Genomic DNA, 15111 nt, shown 5'->3' with positions numbered 1-15111 from the left:
ACTATTCCTCCAGGAGAGGGCGCCAACAGACTACTAAAGAGATCATCATTACTCAAAGAAAACCCCAAAAACCAATGCATGATAGGAATAAACAGGTAACTTTCTTTGGAGTGGAAGCGGAGAGATCGCACCAGATGCCAATTCTAGATGTTATCACACCTGTGGTCACTGCAGCAGCAGGTGAATCCACTTTGTCCAAAAGGGATCTATTCCATTCAATTGCAAATGATCTAGATAAGACAGAGAACTGCAGCACGGGGACATAGCCGAGTTGGTCAGGTTGAGTGGTGATGAGTTTGCTATTTGGATGAATAAAGAAAGTCAAAAGTGTGAAAGATAAAAAACAAAAGGAGGAAGTGTGAAAAGTGAATGGGCCAAATTGAGGTGCATATGAAGACGTATGCTTTCTTCCAATTCATTAAATCGGGCTAATATGAATCAGGTGAATTGAGTTCTGCTTTTGGAAACTGGGTTAAGAAGGGGTGCACCGTTCCTGGAGGTACTGCAATACCAGGTCAATGCGTGGAGTGGACAGAGCAAGCTCTTTTTCCATCTCCCTGTTCTAAAAATCCATTTAATATATGGTCCCCAGATAGGGGACGTATCAGATATTAAACTGATAAGAACAGATACTACACTTGATCTTAGCCAAAAGGCCGAGAAGCGATAACCAGAATTGGTTTGGGCCTCGAGTGGCACCCTGGCCTATGCCGGACACATCTTAGGGAGAGAGAGCGAGAGGGAGACAAACCCACGCCTACACAAGACATTTTGTCACCCAAGCCAACCCTTGAAAAGGCTGCTTTGCAGAGCCAAAACAAGAAGAATGGTGCGTTTTGCAGCCGCCGCCCACTGCAATGAATCTGAATAACTCCTCCTTTAGGGCGCAAGCAACTCCCCTCCCCCTTGCAGTCTTTCCAATTCACGATACAAAAAGACGGACAGGACAGGTTGCCTGACTTTCCGTCACTGCCACCCTTTGCCATCCTTACCCGTAGAAAGCCCTTTCATCATCCCCAAACCCTAATCTTTTCCCTTTCCTTCCCAGCCCCCAAACCCTGCCCTCTGTACCTTTCTCACCACCCGCTTCCCTTCTCCTGTCATCCCCCTACCACCCGGGAAAAAAAGAGATTGCCCCCTCCTTCCACTAGCCCACCCTCCCACCCAAAGAACAACTTCTTCTGCGCAGCTTGTTTTCTAGGCAGCAGCGCTATTGTGATGTCATCGGGGGGCATTGTGACAAGCCGCCAGTGTTCCGTCTCTTCATGTTGTGCACAGTTCAAACGGAAAATACATCAACAGGCAGACTACAGAAAAGCTTACTATCAAAGGTTAGAGGGGGGCTTTCTCAGAGGGCTTTTTACAGTTTTTCTATTCCCAATTAGCCGTTTAAGTGTACTTATTGAAAGTAGTAATTCTTTCATAGGCCGCCCTTTCTTAGTATTTGACGTTCCTTATATTGCGGTATGAGGCTTCGCAGTAGGTTGCAAACATTCATCACCCATGACTGTCCCCAATTGAGCTCAGAAGCTCAATGTCTATCATGACCTCTCTTTTAGAATGTCCAAGAGCAAGCAAACTATTCCTCCAGGAGAGGGCGCCAACAGACTACTAAAGAGATCATCATTACTCAAAGAAAACCCCAAAAACCAATGCATGATAGGAATAAACAGGTAACTTTCTTTGGAGTGGAAGCGGAGAGATCGCACCAGATGCCAATTCTAGATGTTATCACACCTGTGGTCACTGCAGCAGCAGGTGAATCCACTTTGTCCAAAAGGGATCTATTCCATTCAATTGCAAATGATCTAGATAAGACAGAGAACTGCAGCACGGGGACATAGCCGAGTTGGTCAGGTTGAGTGGTGATGAGTTTGCTATTTGGATGAATAAAGAAAGTCAAAAGTGTGAAAGATAAAAAACAAAAGGAGGAAGTGTGAAAAGTGAATGGGCCAAATTGAGGTGCATATGAAGACGTATGCTTTCTTCCAATTCATTAAATCGGGCTAATATGAATCAGGTGAATTGAGTTCTGCTTTTGGAAACTGGGTTAAGAAGGGGTGCACCGTTCCTGGAGGTACTGCAATACCAGGTCAATGCGTGGAGTGGACAGAGCAAGCTCTTTTTCCATCTCCCTGTTCTAAAAATCCATTTAATATATGGTCCCCAGATAGGGGACGTATCAGATATTAAACTGATAAGAACAGATACTACACTTGATCTTAGCCAAAAGGCCGAGAAGCGATAACCAGAATTGGTTTGGGCCTCGAGTGGCACCCTGGCCTATGCCGGACACATCTTAGGGAGAGAGAGCGAGAGGGAGACAAACCCACGCCTACACAAGACATTTTGTCACCCAAGCCAACCCTTGAAAAGGCTGCTTTGCAGAGCCAAAACAAGAAGAATGGTGCGTTTTGCAGCCGCCGCCCACTGCAATGAATCTGAATAACTCCTCCTTTAGGGCGCAAGCAACTCCCCTCCCCCTTGCAGTCTTTCCAATTCACGATACAAAAAGACGGACAGGACAGGTTGCCTGACTTTCCGTCACTGCCACCCTTTGCCATCCTTACCCGTAGAAAGCCCTTTCATCATCCCCAAACCCTAATCTTTTCCCTTTCCTTCCCAGCCCCCAAACCCTGCCCTCTGTACCTTTCTCACCACCCGCTTCCCTTCTCCTGTCATCCCCCTACCACCCGGGAAAAAAAGAGATTGCCCCCTCCTTCCACTAGCCCACCCTCCCACCCAAAGAACAACTTCTTCTGCGCAGCTTGTTTTCTAGGCAGCAGCGCTATTGTGATGTCATCGGGGGGCATTGTGACAAGCCGCCAGTGTTCCGTCTCTTCATGTTGTGCACAGTTCAAACGGAAAATACATCAACAGGCAGACTACAGAAAAGCTTACTATCAAAGGTTAGAGGGGGGCTTTCTCAGAGGGCTTTTTACAGTTTTTCTATTCCCAATTAGCCGTTTAAGTGTACTTATTGAAAGTAGTAATTCTTTCATAGGCCGCCCTTTCTTAGTATTTGACGTTCCTTATATTGCGGTATGAGGCTTCGCAGTAGGTTGCAAACATTCATCACCCATGACTGTCCCCAATTGAGCTCAGAAGCTCAATGTCTATCATGACCTCTCTTTTAGAATGTCCAAGAGCAAGCAAACTATTCCTCCAGGAGAGGGCGCCAACAGACTACTAAAGAGATCATCATTACTCAAAGAAAACCCCAAAAACCAATGCATGATAGGAATAAACAGGTAACTTTCTTTGGAGTGGAAGCGGAGAGATCGCACCAGATGCCAATTCTAGATGTTATCACACCTGTGGTCACTGCAGCAGCAGGTGAATCCACTTTGTCCAAAAGGGATCTATTCCATTCAATTGCAAATGATCTAGATAAGACAGAGAACTGCAGCACGGGGACATAGCCGAGTTGGTCAGGTTGAGTGGTGATGAGTTTGCTATTTGGATGAATAAAGAAAGTCAAAAGTGTGAAAGATAAAAAACAAAAGGAGGAAGTGTGAAAAGTGAATGGGCCAAATTGAGGTGCATATGAAGACGTATGCTTTCTTCCAATTCATTAAATCGGGCTAATATGAATCAGGTGAATTGAGTTCTGCTTTTGGAAACTGGGTTAAGAAGGGGTGCACCGTTCCTGGAGGTACTGCAATACCAGGTCAATGCGTGGAGTGGACAGAGCAAGCTCTTTTTCCATCTCCCTGTTCTAAAAATCCATTTAATATATGGTCCCCAGATAGGGGACGTATCAGATATTAAACTGATAAGAACAGATACTACACTTGATCTTAGCCAAAAGGCCGAGAAGCGATAACCAGAATTGGTTTGGGCCTCGAGTGGCACCCTGGCCTATGCCGGACACATCTTAGGGAGAGAGAGCGAGAGGGAGACAAACCCACGCCTACACAAGACATTTTGTCACCCAAGCCAACCCTTGAAAAGGCTGCTTTGCAGAGCCAAAACAAGAAGAATGGTGCGTTTTGCAGCCGCCGCCCACTGCAATGAATCTGAATAACTCCTCCTTTAGGGCGCAAGCAACTCCCCTCCCCCTTGCAGTCTTTCCAATTCACGATACAAAAAGACGGACAGGACAGGTTGCCTGACTTTCCGTCACTGCCACCCTTTGCCATCCTTACCCGTAGAAAGCCCTTTCATCATCCCCAAACCCTAATCTTTTCCCTTTCCTTCCCAGCCCCCAAACCCTGCCCTCTGTACCTTTCTCACCACCCGCTTCCCTTCTCCTGTCATCCCCCTACCACCCGGGAAAAAAAGAGATTGCCCCCTCCTTCCACTAGCCCACCCTCCCACCCAAAGAACAACTTCTTCTGCGCAGCTTGTTTTCTAGGCAGCAGCGCTATTGTGATGTCATCGGGGGGCATTGTGACAAGCCGCCAGTGTTCCGTCTCTTCATGTTGTGCACAGTTCAAACGGAAAATACATCAACAGGCAGACTACAGAAAAGCTTACTATCAAAGGTTAGAGGGGGGCTTTCTCAGAGGGCTTTTTACAGTTTTTCTATTCCCAATTAGCCGTTTAAGTGTACTTATTGAAAGTAGTAATTCTTTCATAGGCCGCCCTTTCTTAGTATTTGACGTTCCTTATATTGCGGTATGAGGCTTCGCAGTAGGTTGCAAACATTCATCACCCATGACTGTCCCCAATTGAGCTCAGAAGCTCAATGTCTATCATGACCTCTCTTTTAGAATGTCCAAGAGCAAGCAAACTATTCCTCCAGGAGAGGGCGCCAACAGACTACTAAAGAGATCATCATTACTCAAAGAAAACCCCAAAAACCAATGCATGATAGGAATAAACAGGTAACTTTCTTTGGAGTGGAAGCGGAGAGATCGCACCAGATGCCAATTCTAGATGTTATCACACCTGTGGTCACTGCAGCAGCAGGTGAATCCACTTTGTCCAAAAGGGATCTATTCCATTCAATTGCAAATGATCTAGATAAGACAGAGAACTGCAGCACGGGGACATAGCCGAGTTGGTCAGGTTGAGTGGTGATGAGTTTGCTATTTGGATGAATAAAGAAAGTCAAAAGTGTGAAAGATAAAAAACAAAAGGAGGAAGTGTGAAAAGTGAATGGGCCAAATTGAGGTGCATATGAAGACGTATGCTTTCTTCCAATTCATTAAATCGGGCTAATATGAATCAGGTGAATTGAGTTCTGCTTTTGGAAACTGGGTTAAGAAGGGGTGCACCGTTCCTGGAGGTACTGCAATACCAGGTCAATGCGTGGAGTGGACAGAGCAAGCTCTTTTTCCATCTCCCTGTTCTAAAAATCCATTTAATATATGGTCCCCAGATAGGGGACGTATCAGATATTAAACTGATAAGAACAGATACTACACTTGATCTTAGCCAAAAGGCCGAGAAGCGATAACCAGAATTGGTTTGGGCCTCGAGTGGCACCCTGGCCTATGCCGGACACATCTTAGGGAGAGAGAGCGAGAGGGAGACAAACCCACGCCTACACAAGACATTTTGTCACCCAAGCCAACCCTTGAAAAGGCTGCTTTGCAGAGCCAAAACAAGAAGAATGGTGCGTTTTGCAGCCGCCGCCCACTGCAATGAATCTGAATAACTCCTCCTTTAGGGCGCAAGCAACTCCCCTCCCCCTTGCAGTCTTTCCAATTCACGATACAAAAAGACGGACAGGACAGGTTGCCTGACTTTCCGTCACTGCCACCCTTTGCCATCCTTACCCGTAGAAAGCCCTTTCATCATCCCCAAACCCTAATCTTTTCCCTTTCCTTCCCAGCCCCCAAACCCTGCCCTCTGTACCTTTCTCACCACCCGCTTCCCTTCTCCTGTCATCCCCCTACCACCCGGGAAAAAAAGAGATTGCCCCCTCCTTCCACTAGCCCACCCTCCCACCCAAAGAACAACTTCTTCTGCGCAGCTTGTTTTCTAGGCAGCAGCGCTATTGTGATGTCATCGGGGGGCATTGTGACAAGCCGCCAGTGTTCCGTCTCTTCATGTTGTGCACAGTTCAAACGGAAAATACATCAACAGGCAGACTACAGAAAAGCTTACTATCAAAGGTTAGAGGGGGGCTTTCTCAGAGGGCTTTTTACAGTTTTTCTATTCCCAATTAGCCGTTTAAGTGTACTTATTGAAAGTAGTAATTCTTTCATAGGCCGCCCTTTCTTAGTATTTGACGTTCCTTATATTGCGGTATGAGGCTTCGCAGTAGGTTGCAAACATTCATCACCCATGACTGTCCCCAATTGAGCTCAGAAGCTCAATGTCTATCATGACCTCTCTTTTAGAATGTCCAAGAGCAAGCAAACTATTCCTCCAGGAGAGGGCGCCAACAGACTACTAAAGAGATCATCATTACTCAAAGAAAACCCCAAAAACCAATGCATGATAGGAATAAACAGGTAACTTTCTTTGGAGTGGAAGCGGAGAGATCGCACCAGATGCCAATTCTAGATGTTATCACACCTGTGGTCACTGCAGCAGCAGGTGAATCCACTTTGTCCAAAAGGGATCTATTCCATTCAATTGCAAATGATCTAGATAAGACAGAGAACTGCAGCACGGGGACATAGCCGAGTTGGTCAGGTTGAGTGGTGATGAGTTTGCTATTTGGATGAATAAAGAAAGTCAAAAGTGTGAAAGATAAAAAACAAAAGGAGGAAGTGTGAAAAGTGAATGGGCCAAATTGAGGTGCATATGAAGACGTATGCTTTCTTCCAATTCATTAAATCGGGCTAATATGAATCAGGTGAATTGAGTTCTGCTTTTGGAAACTGGGTTAAGAAGGGGTGCACCGTTCCTGGAGGTACTGCAATACCAGGTCAATGCGTGGAGTGGACAGAGCAAGCTCTTTTTCCATCTCCCTGTTCTAAAAATCCATTTAATATATGGTCCCCAGATAGGGGACGTATCAGATATTAAACTGATAAGAACAGATACTACACTTGATCTTAGCCAAAAGGCCGAGAAGCGATAACCAGAATTGGTTTGGGCCTCGAGTGGCACCCTGGCCTATGCCGGACACATCTTAGGGAGAGAGAGCGAGAGGGAGACAAACCCACGCCTACACAAGACATTTTGTCACCCAAGCCAACCCTTGAAAAGGCTGCTTTGCAGAGCCAAAACAAGAAGAATGGTGCGTTTTGCAGCCGCCGCCCACTGCAATGAATCTGAATAACTCCTCCTTTAGGGCGCAAGCAACTCCCCTCCCCCTTGCAGTCTTTCCAATTCACGATACAAAAAGACGGACAGGACAGGTTGCCTGACTTTCCGTCACTGCCACCCTTTGCCATCCTTACCCGTAGAAAGCCCTTTCATCATCCCCAAACCCTAATCTTTTCCCTTTCCTTCCCAGCCCCCAAACCCTGCCCTCTGTACCTTTCTCACCACCCGCTTCCCTTCTCCTGTCATCCCCCTACCACCCGGGAAAAAAAGAGATTGCCCCCTCCTTCCACTAGCCCACCCTCCCACCCAAAGAACAACTTCTTCTGCGCAGCTTGTTTTCTAGGCAGCAGCGCTATTGTGATGTCATCGGGGGGCATTGTGACAAGCCGCCAGTGTTCCGTCTCTTCATGTTGTGCACAGTTCAAACGGAAAATACATCAACAGGCAGACTACAGAAAAGCTTACTATCAAAGGTTAGAGGGGGGCTTTCTCAGAGGGCTTTTTACAGTTTTTCTATTCCCAATTAGCCGTTTAAGTGTACTTATTGAAAGTAGTAATTCTTTCATAGGCCGCCCTTTCTTAGTATTTGACGTTCCTTATATTGCGGTATGAGGCTTCGCAGTAGGTTGCAAACATTCATCACCCATGACTGTCCCCAATTGAGCTCAGAAGCTCAATGTCTATCATGACCTCTCTTTTAGAATGTCCAAGAGCAAGCAAACTATTCCTCCAGGAGAGGGCGCCAACAGACTACTAAAGAGATCATCATTACTCAAAGAAAACCCCAAAAACCAATGCATGATAGGAATAAACAGGTAACTTTCTTTGGAGTGGAAGCGGAGAGATCGCACCAGATGCCAATTCTAGATGTTATCACACCTGTGGTCACTGCAGCAGCAGGTGAATCCACTTTGTCCAAAAGGGATCTATTCCATTCAATTGCAAATGATCTAGATAAGACAGAGAACTGCAGCACGGGGACATAGCCGAGTTGGTCAGGTTGAGTGGTGATGAGTTTGCTATTTGGATGAATAAAGAAAGTCAAAAGTGTGAAAGATAAAAAACAAAAGGAGGAAGTGTGAAAAGTGAATGGGCCAAATTGAGGTGCATATGAAGACGTATGCTTTCTTCCAATTCATTAAATCGGGCTAATATGAATCAGGTGAATTGAGTTCTGCTTTTGGAAACTGGGTTAAGAAGGGGTGCACCGTTCCTGGAGGTACTGCAATACCAGGTCAATGCGTGGAGTGGACAGAGCAAGCTCTTTTTCCATCTCCCTGTTCTAAAAATCCATTTAATATATGGTCCCCAGATAGGGGACGTATCAGATATTAAACTGATAAGAACAGATACTACACTTGATCTTAGCCAAAAGGCCGAGAAGCGATAACCAGAATTGGTTTGGGCCTCGAGTGGCACCCTGGCCTATGCCGGACACATCTTAGGGAGAGAGAGCGAGAGGGAGACAAACCCACGCCTACACAAGACATTTTGTCACCCAAGCCAACCCTTGAAAAGGCTGCTTTGCAGAGCCAAAACAAGAAGAATGGTGCGTTTTGCAGCCGCCGCCCACTGCAATGAATCTGAATAACTCCTCCTTTAGGGCGCAAGCAACTCCCCTCCCCCTTGCAGTCTTTCCAATTCACGATACAAAAAGACGGACAGGACAGGTTGCCTGACTTTCCGTCACTGCCACCCTTTGCCATCCTTACCCGTAGAAAGCCCTTTCATCATCCCCAAACCCTAATCTTTTCCCTTTCCTTCCCAGCCCCCAAACCCTGCCCTCTGTACCTTTCTCACCACCCGCTTCCCTTCTCCTGTCATCCCCCTACCACCCGGGAAAAAAAGAGATTGCCCCCTCCTTCCACTAGCCCACCCTCCCACCCAAAGAACAACTTCTTCTGCGCAGCTTGTTTTCTAGGCAGCAGCGCTATTGTGATGTCATCGGGGGGCATTGTGACAAGCCGCCAGTGTTCCGTCTCTTCATGTTGTGCACAGTTCAAACGGAAAATACATCAACAGGCAGACTACAGAAAAGCTTACTATCAAAGGTTAGAGGGGGGCTTTCTCAGAGGGCTTTTTACAGTTTTTCTATTCCCAATTAGCCGTTTAAGTGTACTTATTGAAAGTAGTAATTCTTTCATAGGCCGCCCTTTCTTAGTATTTGACGTTCCTTATATTGCGGTATGAGGCTTCGCAGTAGGTTGCAAACATTCATCACCCATGACTGTCCCCAATTGAGCTCAGAAGCTCAATGTCTATCATGACCTCTCTTTTAGAATGTCCAAGAGCAAGCAAACTATTCCTCCAGGAGAGGGCGCCAACAGACTACTAAAGAGATCATCATTACTCAAAGAAAACCCCAAAAACCAATGCATGATAGGAATAAACAGGTAACTTTCTTTGGAGTGGAAGCGGAGAGATCGCACCAGATGCCAATTCTAGATGTTATCACACCTGTGGTCACTGCAGCAGCAGGTGAATCCACTTTGTCCAAAAGGGATCTATTCCATTCAATTGCAAATGATCTAGATAAGACAGAGAACTGCAGCACGGGGACATAGCCGAGTTGGTCAGGTTGAGTGGTGATGAGTTTGCTATTTGGATGAATAAAGAAAGTCAAAAGTGTGAAAGATAAAAAACCAAAAGGAGGAAGTGTGAAAAGTGAATGGGCCAAATTGAGGTGCATATGAAGACGTATGCTTTCTTCCAATTCATTAAATCGGGCTAATATGAATCAGGTGAATTGAGTTCTGCTTTTGGAAACTGGGTTAAGAAGGGGTGCACCGTTCCTGGAGGTACTGCAATACCAGGTCAATGCGTGGAGTGGACAGAGCAAGCTCTTTTTCCATCTCCCTGTTCTAAAAATCCATTTAATATATGGTCCCCAGATAGGGGACGTATCAGATATTAAACTGATAAGAACAGATACTACACTTGATCTTAGCCAAAAGGCCGAGAAGCGATAACCAGAATTGGTTTGGGCCTCGAGTGGCACCCTGGCCTATGCCGGACACATCTTAGGGAGAGAGAGCGAGAGGGAGACAAACCCACGCCTACACAAGACATTTTGTCACCCAAGCCAACCCTTGAAAAGGCTGCTTTGCAGAGCCAAAACAAGAAGAATGGTGCGTTTTGCAGCCGCCGCCCACTGCAATGAATCTGAATAACTCCTCCTTTAGGGCGCAAGCAACTCCCCTCCCCCTTGCAGTCTTTCCAATTCACGATACAAAAAGACGGACAGGACAGGTTGCCTGACTTTCCGTCACTGCCACCCTTTGCCATCCTACCCGTAGAAAGCCCTTTCATCATCCCAAACCCTAATCTTTTCCCTTTCCTTCCCAGCCCCCAAACCCTGCCCTCTGTACCTTTCTCACCACCCGCTTCCCTTCTCCTGTCATCCCCCTACCACCCGGGAAAAAAAGAGATTGCCCCCTCCTTCCACTAGCCCACCCTCCCACCCAAAGAACAACTTCTTCTGCGCAGCTTGTTTTCTAGGCAGCAGCGCTATTGTGATGTCATCGGGGGGCATTGTGACAAGCCGCCAGTGTTCCGTCTCTTCATGTTGTGCACAGTTCAAACGGAAAATACATCAACAGGCAGACTACAGAAAAGCTTACTATCAAAGGTTAGAGGGGGGCTTTCTCAGAGGGCTTTTTACAGTTTTTCTATTCCCAATTAGCCGTTTAAGTGTACTTATTGAAAGTAGTAATTCTTTCATAGGCCGCCCTTTCTTAGTATTTGACGTTCCTTATATTGCGGTATGAGGCTTCGCAGTAGGTTGCAAACATTCATCACCCATGACTGTCCCCAATTGAGCTCAGAAGCTCAATGTCTATCATGACCTCTCTTTTAGAATGTCCAAGAGCAAGCAAACTATTCCTCCAGGAGAGGGCGCCAACAGACTACTAAAGAGATCATCATTACTCAAAGAAAACCCCAAAACCAATGCATGATAGGAATAAACAGGTAACTTTCTTTGGAGTGGAAGCGGAGAGATCGCACCAGATGCCAATTCTAGATGTTATCACACCTGTGGTCACTGCAGCAGCAGGTGAATCCACTTTGTCCAAAAGGGATCTATTCCATTCAATTGCAAATGATCTAGATAAGACAGAGAACTGCAGCACGGGGACATAGCCGAGTTGGTCAGGTTGAGTGGTGATGAGTTTGCTATTTGGATGAATAAAGAAAGTCAAAAGTGTGAAAGATAAAAAACAAAAAGGAGGAAGTGTGAAAAGTGAATGGGCCAAATTGAGGTGCATATGAAGACGTATGCTTTCTTCCAATTCATTAAATCGGGCTAATATGAATCAGGTGAATTGAGTTCTGCTTTTGGAAACTGGGTTAAGAAGGGGTGCACCGTTCCTGGAGGTACTGCAATACCAGGTCAATGCGTGGAGTGGACAGAGCAAGCTCTTTTTCCATCTCCCTGTTCTAAAAATCCATTTAATATATGGTCCCCCAGATAGGGGACGTATCAGATATTAAACTGATAAGAACAGATACTACACTTGATCTTAGCCAAAAGGCCGAGAAGCGATAACCAGAATTGGTTTGGGCCTCGAGTGGCACCCTGGCCTATGCCGGACACATCTTAGGGAGAGAGAGCGAGAGGGAGACAAACCCACGCCTACACAAGACATTTTGTCACCCAAGCCAACCCTTGAAAAGGCTGCTTTGCAGAGCCAAAACAAGAAGAATGGTGCGTTTTGCAGCCGCCGCCCACTGCAATGAATCTGAATAACTCCTCCTTTAGGGCGCAAGCAACTCCCCTCCCCCTTGCAGTCTTTCCAATTCACGATACAAAAAGACGGACAGGACAGGTTGCCTGACTTTCCGTCACTGCCACCCTTTGCCATCCTTACCCGTAGAAAGCCCTTTCATCATCCCCAAACCCTAATCTTTTCCCTTTCCTTCCCAGCCCCCAAACCCTGCCCTCTGTACCTTTCTCACCACCCGCTTCCCTTCTCCTGTCATCCCCCTACCACCCGGGAAAAAAAGAGATTGCCCCCTCCTTCCACTAGCCACCCTCCCACCCAAAGAACAACTTCTTCTGCGCAGCTTGTTTTCTAGGCAGCAGCGCTATTGTGATGTCATCGGGGGGCATTGTGACAAGCCGCCAGTGTTCCGTCTCTTCATGTTGTGCACAGTTCAAACGGAAAATACATCAACAGGCAGACTACAGAAAAGCTTACTATCAAAGGTTAGAGGGGGGCTTTCTCAGAGGGCTTTTTACAGTTTTTCTATTCCCAATTAGCCGTTTAAGTGTACTTATTGAAAGTAGTAATTCTTTCATAGGCCGCCCTTTCTTAGTATTTGACGTTCCTTATATTGCGGTATGAGGCTTCGCAGTAGGTTGCAAACATTCATCACCCATGACTGTCCCCAATTGAGCTCAGAAGCTCAATGTCTATCATGACCTCTCTTTTAGAATGTCCAAGAGCAAGCAAACTATTCCTCCAGGAGAGGGCGCCAACAGACTACTAAAGAGATCATCATTACTCAAAGAAAACCCAAAAACCAATGCATGATAGGAATAAACAGGTAACTTTCTTTGGAGTGGAAGCGGAGAGATCGCACCAGATGCCAATTCTAGATGTTATCACACCTGTGGTCACTGCAGCAGCAGGTGAATCCACTTTGTCCAAAAGGGATCTATTCCATTCAATTGCAAATGATCTAGATAAGACAGAGAACTGCAGCACGGGGACATAGCCGAGTTGGTCAGGTTGAGTGGTGATGAGTTTGCTATTTGGATGAATAAAGAAAGTCAAAAGTGTGAAAGATAAAAAACAAAAGGAGGAAGTGTGAAAAGTGAATGGGCCAAATTGAGGTGCATATGAAGACGTATGCTTTCTTCCAATTCATTAAATCGGGCTAATATGAATCAGGTGAATTGAGTTCTGCTTTTGGAAACTGGGTTAAGAAGGGGTGCACCGTTCCTGGAGGTACTGCAATACCAGGTCAATGCGTGGAGTGGACAGAGCAAGCTCTTTTTCCATCTCCCTGTTCTAAAAATCCATTTAATATATGGTCCCCAGATAGGGGACGTATCAGATATTAAACTGATAAGAACAGATACTACACTTGATCTTAGCCAAAAGGCCGAGAAGCGATAACCAGAATTGGTTTGGGCCTCGAGTGGCACCCTGGCCTATGCCGGACACATCTTAGGGAGAGAGAGCGAGAGGGAGACAAACCCACGCCTACACAAGACATTTTGTCACCCAAGCCAACCCTTGAAAAGGCTGCTTTGCAGAGCCAAAACAAGAAGAATGGTGCGTTTTGCAGCCGCCGCCCACTGCAATGAATCTGAATAACTCCTCCTTTAGGGCGCAAGCAACTCCCCTCCCCCTTGCAGTCTTTCCAATTCACGATACAAAAAGACGGACAGGACAGGTTGCCTGACTTTCCGTCACTGCCACCCTTTGCCATCCTTACCCGTAGAAAGCCCTTTCATCATCCCCAAACCCTAATCTTTTCCCTTTCCTTCCCAGCCCCCAAACCCTGCCCTCTGTACCTTTCTCACCACCCGCTTCCCTTCTCCTGTCATCCCCCTACCACCCGGGAAAAAAAGAGATTGCCCCCTCCTTCCACTAGCCCACCCTCCCACCCAAAGAACAACTTCTTCTGCGCAGCTTGTTTTCTAGGCAGCAGCGCTATTGTGATGTCATCGGGGGGCATTGTGACAAGCCGCCAGTGTTCCGTCTCTTCATGTTGTGCACAGTTCAAACGGAAAATACATCAACAGCAGACCTACAGAAAAGCTTACTATCAAAGGTTAGAGGGGGGCTTTCTCAGAGGGCTTTTTACAGTTTTTCTATTCCCAATTAGCCGTTTAAGTGTACTTATTGAAAGTAGTAATTCTTTCATAGGCCGCCCTTTCTTAGTATTTGACGTTCCTTATATTGCGGTATGAGGCTTCGCAGTAGGTTGCAAACATTCATCACCCATGACTGTCCCCAATTGAGCTCAGAAGCTCAATGTCTATCATGACCTCTCTTTTAGAATGTCCAAGAGCAAGCAAACTATTCCTCCAGGAGAGGGCGCCAACAGACTACTAAAGAGATCATCATTACTCAAAGAAAACCCCAAAAACCAATGCATGATAGGAATAAACAGGTAACTTTCTTTGGAGTGGAAGCGGAGAGATCGCACCAGATGCCAATTCTAGATGTTATCACACCTGTGGTCACTGCAGCAGCAGGTGAATCCACTTTGTCCAAAAGGGATCTATTCCATTCAATTGCAAATGATCTAGATAAGACAGAGAACTGCAGCACGGGGACATAGCCGAGTTGGTCAGGTTGAGTGGTGATGAGTTTGCTATTTGGATGAATAAAGAAAGTCAAAAGTGTGAAAGATAAAAAACAAAAGGAGGAAGTGTGAAAAGTGAATGGGCCAAATTGAGGTGCATATGAAGACGTATGCTTTCTTCCAATTCATTAAATCGGGCTAATATGAATCAGGTGAATTGAGTTCTGCTTTTGGAAACTGGGTTAAGAAGGGGTGCACCGTTCCTGGAGGTACTGCAATACCAGGTCAATGCGTGGAGTGGACAGAGCAAGCTCTTTTTCCATCTCCCTGTTCTAAAAATCCATTTAATATATGGTCCCCAGATAGGGACGTATCAGATATTAAACTGATAAGAACAGATACTACACTTGATCTTAGCCAAAAGGCCGAGAAGCGATAACCAGAATTGGTTTGGGCCTCGAGTGGCACCCTGGCCTATGCCGGACACATCTTAGGGAGAGAGAGCGAGAGGGAGACAAACCCACGCCTACACAAGACATTTTGTCACCCAAGCCAACCCTTGAAAAGGCTGCTTTGCAGAGCCAAAACAAGAAGAATGGTGCGTTTTGCAGCCGCCGCCCACTGCAATGAATCTGAATAACTCCTCCTTTAGGGCGCAAGCAACTCCCCTCCCCTTGCAGT

The 15111-nt window shown here is 46.3% G+C and overlaps 10 non-coding genes across 10 annotated transcripts; all 10 read right to left on the bottom strand.

The window, feature by feature from the left end:
• Positions 1–477: 477 nt before the first annotated feature.
• On the bottom strand, positions 478–668 carry LOC142269341 (U2 spliceosomal RNA). The gene has a single exon (XR_012734821.1). It is a non-coding gene; the product is annotated as a U2 spliceosomal RNA (small nuclear RNA).
• Positions 669–2055: 1387 nt separating this feature from the next.
• Positions 2056–2246, bottom strand: LOC142269340 (U2 spliceosomal RNA). Its single transcript, XR_012734820.1, has one exon. It is a non-coding gene; the product is annotated as a U2 spliceosomal RNA (small nuclear RNA).
• A 1387-nt stretch (positions 2247–3633) lies between these two features.
• LOC142269331 (U2 spliceosomal RNA) lies at positions 3634–3824 on the bottom strand. The gene has a single exon (XR_012734818.1). It is a non-coding gene; the product is annotated as a U2 spliceosomal RNA (small nuclear RNA).
• Positions 3825–5211: 1387 nt separating this feature from the next.
• LOC142269386 (U2 spliceosomal RNA) lies at positions 5212–5402 on the bottom strand. Its single transcript, XR_012734862.1, has one exon. It is a non-coding gene; the product is annotated as a U2 spliceosomal RNA (small nuclear RNA).
• A 1387-nt stretch (positions 5403–6789) lies between these two features.
• Positions 6790–6980, bottom strand: LOC142269374 (U2 spliceosomal RNA). Its single transcript, XR_012734851.1, has one exon. It is a non-coding gene; the product is annotated as a U2 spliceosomal RNA (small nuclear RNA).
• A 1387-nt stretch (positions 6981–8367) lies between these two features.
• Positions 8368–8558, bottom strand: LOC142269362 (U2 spliceosomal RNA). Its single transcript, XR_012734840.1, has one exon. It is a non-coding gene; the product is annotated as a U2 spliceosomal RNA (small nuclear RNA).
• A 1388-nt stretch (positions 8559–9946) lies between these two features.
• LOC142269350 (U2 spliceosomal RNA) lies at positions 9947–10137 on the bottom strand. The gene has a single exon (XR_012734829.1). It is a non-coding gene; the product is annotated as a U2 spliceosomal RNA (small nuclear RNA).
• A 1385-nt stretch (positions 10138–11522) lies between these two features.
• On the bottom strand, positions 11523–11714 carry LOC142269388 (U2 spliceosomal RNA). Its single transcript, XR_012734864.1, has one exon. It is a non-coding gene; the product is annotated as a U2 spliceosomal RNA (small nuclear RNA).
• A 1385-nt stretch (positions 11715–13099) lies between these two features.
• Positions 13100–13290, bottom strand: LOC142269325 (U2 spliceosomal RNA). The gene has a single exon (XR_012734812.1). It is a non-coding gene; the product is annotated as a U2 spliceosomal RNA (small nuclear RNA).
• A 1387-nt stretch (positions 13291–14677) lies between these two features.
• LOC142269391 (U2 spliceosomal RNA) lies at positions 14678–14867 on the bottom strand. Its single transcript, XR_012734866.1, has one exon. It is a non-coding gene; the product is annotated as a U2 spliceosomal RNA (small nuclear RNA).
• Positions 14868–15111: the final 244 nt, after the last annotated feature.

This window comes from Anomaloglossus baeobatrachus, unplaced genomic scaffold (genome assembly GCF_048569485.1).
Source record: "Anomaloglossus baeobatrachus isolate aAnoBae1 unplaced genomic scaffold, aAnoBae1.hap1 Scaffold_3194, whole genome shotgun sequence".
NCBI lineage: Eukaryota > Metazoa > Chordata > Amphibia > Anura > Aromobatidae > Anomaloglossus > Anomaloglossus baeobatrachus.
The sequence above is the reverse complement of the archived record's forward strand: the minus strand, read 5'-3'. Positions and strand labels throughout refer to the sequence as shown.